The following is a 5,834-nucleotide window of genomic DNA, read 5'->3' on the forward strand; positions in this document are numbered from 1 at the left end:
ATATTTAGATCATGCTGTGCAACAATAGAAAATATACAATCAAATACGGTGAAGGAATTATTGGAAATAAGTGGAGATAAATTACTGTTAAATAATTTTAACAAATTCAATCTGAATTATTGTCAGTGAGATGTATGCTATAAAAAGAAAAATCAGTATTGCAATAAAGTCACATCTACACACATCACAGCATAGGCCACAGCATATGTCACAGTCAAGAGGGCCGTGACACAGAGAGTGCCACCACACAATATCAGAAAGCTCCAACCCATACACAGTAACACCTTACCTCATCAGAAGGCTTCAGGTGTCTGCCCACACAGAGTAACACCAGATCATCTCAGAAGGCTGCAAGCAACTGCCCTTCTTGTGCTTTAGCCCAGCCTTTTATCCCCTCCTGTTGATGCCCTGCACCTGTGTGCCCTCTGCTCCCTTGGGTGGTTGGTCAGTGCCCCTGGGCACTCCATGGCTCGTTACCGTCAATGCTGCTCACCTGCTGCTCACAGCTGAAACCAACTGGGGATGAGGCTCAGCCCAGCCCAATCCCCACAAACTGTGTGCCTACCTACACAAAGACATCCAGGCACTTCAACAATATTTGTATCATGATACACCTTTGTCTTAGTAGCTAAAAAATTACTTCTATGATGTTATGAAATGTAAAATGTTTTTCTTTATCAAGTTCACACAACAAGGCTTGGATGGAACGGAGAACTTCTACAATTCTTCATTGCAGGGACCACATTCAGACCCATCATCACATTCTTTTCTGGTCACTTATTCAAAAATCAGAAAATATCCCTGCAGCAAGTGTATTACAATATCGCCTTAGCTGATTGATGCAGAACAGCAATACTGAGAAATTGTCAGTGAAATGGTAGCAGGGGAATGTGTATGCCTGTGTGTCCTGTTGATTTTTCCACATCTGTTTGGTTTGGGGGCAGGGGTTATGCATGTGAGGGTGCATTTACTAAAATTTACTCATTTAGAAAAAGGACATATCTCAGGGCTTGTTTTTCTTTGTTTCACATACTCTTCTCTGTATATAGGTATCGCCCTTTTTATTTTGTTTTCTTTTGTTTCCCAAACAAGGTTCTCTGTCTTGGTATTCTCTAATGTTATTTGAATCTTGTCTTTCACCTAATCACATTATTTCAATAAACTTGGAAAGGTCCAATCCTAACCCTATAACCCCAAAAGAGGCTCAAAACTTGAGACACACAACAGGTCACTCCAAACAGCACTGCAGAGCTCACCATCAGCTTGGAACCATAAAGGAAGGTAAAAATACAGCAGTCCCCATCCCAACCAAGCAAGCAGATGTGTCTGTCAAACACATAATTGTTACAGACCAATTCCTCTCTCCAGAAGAGGTGAACACCTTCCTGTGCTTATGCCACCAGCTTTTAGAAGAAGTGGGGTTTTCCTGTTCTGCTTTTCCAAGTGAGAGCACAGGGCTGACAGAGAGGGAGCCCCTCCATAGCAGAGAGCTCAGACTTCCCACTTCCATTTCACGTGTATGCTGTTTCCCCTGCTTTGTTGTTGACCTCCTCATTATATTGAACCTTAAAATTAAAATTATACAGACAAGAAAGACAAAAAAGCATTAGAGAAATAGTAAAACTAGATTTTAGGCTAGCCCTGCTTCTGTTCATACATGTAGTCTGCCATTTGCTAGAACACATTTCCTCTCAGAAAGCCATTTAGGAATGAAAAATATGTAATATAATCTTTTGAACATGTCCCTTTAAAATATCTACTTGGTTTACCACATCACACTCGTTATATGTATCCACAAAGTTGCAACAAATTTCATTTAAAGTTTCATTGTCAAATTATTAAATACTCCGCAGTTTGCCAAATTTTCCAAGGAATACAAATCTTCATGTAAAAATGCTGCTGTGAAAGACAATTCTGTGCAAACTTAGACATACAAATAAAAATAAATCACACTAAGACATCACCCCATGTGATTTCCTGAGGGAGAAAGCCCCGTAAGATTTACTGAGTTAGGAAAAACATAATAAGAAACAATCTGTGAATTAATACTCAAATCAAAGCATAAGGACTTTATATACTAGAAGATTTACTTTTATCTCCACTAAATTTTTTTTCTACATGTAAGCACTGTTATTTATCAGCTCCCTAGTGAAAAATATTTGTGGTCTTCTTCTAAAAAATGATGAAGCAAAACAGATGCTGCAGAGCAGAGCACAGCGACACGGGGAACTGTTGTTTGCTTGCTCTCCAGTGTGCCACGCACATTATTGGCAATCATGCAAGTCCTCATTAGGCCAAGTGCTGAGCCACAATGAAGCCTTGCTGCCTTGGGAGCTGTGCACGTGCAACTGAAATCAGGATTTGGCCACATCTGTGCTTTCCTGGCCCAACAAGCACAATCCTTGCTATGTAAATTCTTACAGATGCACAGACAATAACCTCCCTGCTGGCAGGCAGCTCACAGAGCTCACGTTTGCCTTTCACCAGGACACTGCCCAGCAGAACACCAAGTAAGAGCCTGCTCACTTCATCTATCAGCTGCCCAAGCACAGGGAGACTGTTGTGATTCATGTCAAAGCCCACTCAAGCACCAGCTTGCCCCAGAGAGCAGTGCCATCCTCTCACTGTGGGGTGCCCAGTGGCTGCTGAGGCTGTGCCTTGGTCCTGCTGAAGGGGCAGCATTTTCATCGGTCTCTCTCAGCACAAAGACTTTGTTCCCCATCCAGTACAGGACTTACAGAGACCCCAGCCCAAATTGGGGGGCTCTGTCACTCAAGAGAGGGTTCCTGGGTGCTGCCCTTTCCACCTGGCGCCTGGCAGGGCACACACATTCTGCTGCCACACTCCTCCAGACCCATAATCAGCCTCTGAGGACACTTCTGTGCCTCAATGAGCCTGACCAGCAGCACCTGGGGGCTTCCCAGCCTGCCCTGGCCCAGCAGCCCAGCCTGGGCTGTGTCCCAGCCCCAGTGATGCTGATGGACACAAGCTCTGTCCCAGCCCAGCTCTATTTCCATGGCCCTGCCTGGCCCTCCCATCCATGCTGTGCCCCTCACCAAGCCCAAAAGAAGAGCACTGAGAGGTTGGAGGTTACTCTGGCAGTGGTGTCTGGGGCCAAGAGGGGGCTGTAGCAGAGATCAGGATGTAGAAGTTTTCCATTCAAGCTTACTCAATGGCATACTCCACAAATCCCTCATCAGAATTCATAATGACTGGTTAGGATTGTCAAAAAAAATTCAGTCTCATCTTAGCTTCTATCTGTTTTTTAAGACTCAGTCTCACCTGGGGACAAGTTTGAGTTTTGTTGGATATTTAAGGTGATGTAAAGGTTTTTACCAAACCTAGGCAGTCCACCTGACAAGCATTAAAAACCAGGTAGGGAAAAAATGCGCACTGCAGACAGGTCTGGCCTAGTGATAAAACCCCTTAGAGGAGGAATGTCAAATGAGGTATGGTATTGGCAGCCTGAACTTGCAGTTACACCCCTTCACTATTTTCTTCTTGGCTCATTGGATGAGAAACCAGACATGGGTTCCACATTTCAAAGTTCAACCTGTTTAATCCATTCATAAACAGCTTTTTCCAAATACAACCACTTCATTTTGCAACACAGAAAAGGAGAAATTTTGGCACCTCAGCACTGGAAACTTTTAAGAACAGATAGTTTGGATGCCTATCAGGAATGACACATTATCCAGCTTTGTGACAAAGCCATGGACTAACTAATTGGTCAGAACTTTCTATGGGTTCTGACACTTCTCAGAGACATTTCTGAGGCAGAGGAGGAACTGATGAAATAATTTAGTTGTTAGACATCAGCTTCTTCAGTTCTTGCTGCAGTTCAAACCAGCAGGCAAAACCCCTGCTTTTCACTACAAACAGTGCTGGCCTTGTGCTAAGGCTACAGTTCATGATACTGACTTGAATTTATAGCAGACAAATACAGCCTGTAATAAGCTTGGAAGAACTAGAAAAGGCCTTGGCAGAGCTTCAGCACAATCCCAGCACAATGTTCTTTGGCTTTTTGTCCCTTGAGATGGTATTCCTCTACCACAGGTGGTGTTTCACAGGAAATCATTCAAAATCTATGCTCTTTAATTACTTTTGAGTCTTGCAGAACTTGCAGTCTCTCCCACCAAACCGGCTTCCAACACTGATGTCAGGATATGCAGTTCAAAGATGGCAGGAGGATCTGGTTTATTTGTAAATGCTGTTATTTGTAAATTCTGAAAGATCCATGAGTGCCTTATATTTATGATGAACCATTTGTCCTGTGAATGTATTGTTTTACAAAGTTCATCACTTTCCCCTTTTGTCAGCACTGGGCTACTTCATAACAAATTATTACTTTTTTTCTAAAAGATCATAATCCTTAAACAGCTTTTTGATGAATATGCAATTTTTTACAAACGGAAAAAAAAATTAATAAGTACCTGAAATAATATCAATGCAACCTAAAAAAACCCCAAACTTGTAACATTGCACAGTTCCCAGTAATGATCTGCAAAGAGCTCCATATATTTGTATCCCTGTGGCCGTATTGGAGTGTGGCCTCACTTTGAGCACTTCTCAAAAAGGGGTCTTCAGGAAGCAGACACTTTCCTGGCAGTAAAAGAAGCATAACCTACATTTAAACCCTTTTTCCATGTAAGTAATTGGAAAATTACCATTTCTGTAATGCTAGAAAATTATGAAGGGAATGAAGGTCGGCACAAATTCTGAGTGGATGGATATGGACTACAAGAGGCAGTCCTCCTCTAACCATGTGGCCTTAGCCACAAGCTTAAGGACTCATGGTGCCAGCCTATTTGAAATGCAGATTTTTATTGGAGTTTTTTAATACTTTGTGCTTGTGAGGTTGTTTATATTTGTTTCCATATATAAGCTTCAATTCTTGCAGTCTCTTAGTCTTCTGCCTGACTACAGTTCCTCCGGGCAAAGAAAAATTTTATAAATCAAAATTTTTTTCTGGATTACACCGCAGGGAAAAAAAAAGACAGAAACACAATGCTCTTACTGCCTAACTCTCAATTATAGAAAAATAACATCAGTGAGAAAATTACTACTTTCATAATTACTCTTTTCAAGAATTGTTTTTCAAAATTCCATGAAAAGCTCTGAGTGCATTTCAAACTTTGAAGCAATGAAGCAGATCAAAGTATGTGTATGTTTATTCTCTCTTACTAAGGAAGATGCACGGTATTTGACAGCTACAAGAAATGTTTTTGTGGAACTTGTAGGATCAAAATGGCAATAAACTTAAAGCAGTATGTATCTTGACAGATTTAAATACAAAATATGCATGTAATGTTGCCAGTTAAGTGGATGGTGGTGTTTTTCTCTCCTTCTCAGGACAAGCATGGAATGTTTTAGACAAGAATCAAAAGAAAGGAAAATTATATTTCTTTTAGTCATTAAAAGCATAGCTTTCCTGTATTTTAACTAAACTGTGTTTGAAGGGGGGATAAAAGGTTAGGAAAACAGAAGTCTGAATCAAACAGGCGATAGGACACAGTTAAATGGATTAGATTGCCTCAGGAACAGAGGTATGTGTATTGCCACATACATCATTGCCAGATCTTCAATACAAAGACTTCTATGGTTAGGAATAAATCAGAGGCAGTATTAAAAAATGACAGTATCTTCTTTAACAGAGAGAACAATTCCAGAGAGATTAACAACAGGTTTCCTCTGTCATTCAGTACCTTGACCAAAGAGTCCACCAGGATCTCTGTTTCTTCTTTCTTTGCTACATTTCCTAGAGCTGTATCTGGAAAGAAAAATGCCTCTTAGTGTCACTGGGCCAGCCTTTGTAATGAAAAACTCATAGAGAA

This window comes from Melospiza melodia, chromosome 12 (genome assembly GCF_035770615.1).
Source record: "Melospiza melodia melodia isolate bMelMel2 chromosome 12, bMelMel2.pri, whole genome shotgun sequence".
NCBI lineage: Eukaryota > Metazoa > Chordata > Aves > Passeriformes > Passerellidae > Melospiza > Melospiza melodia.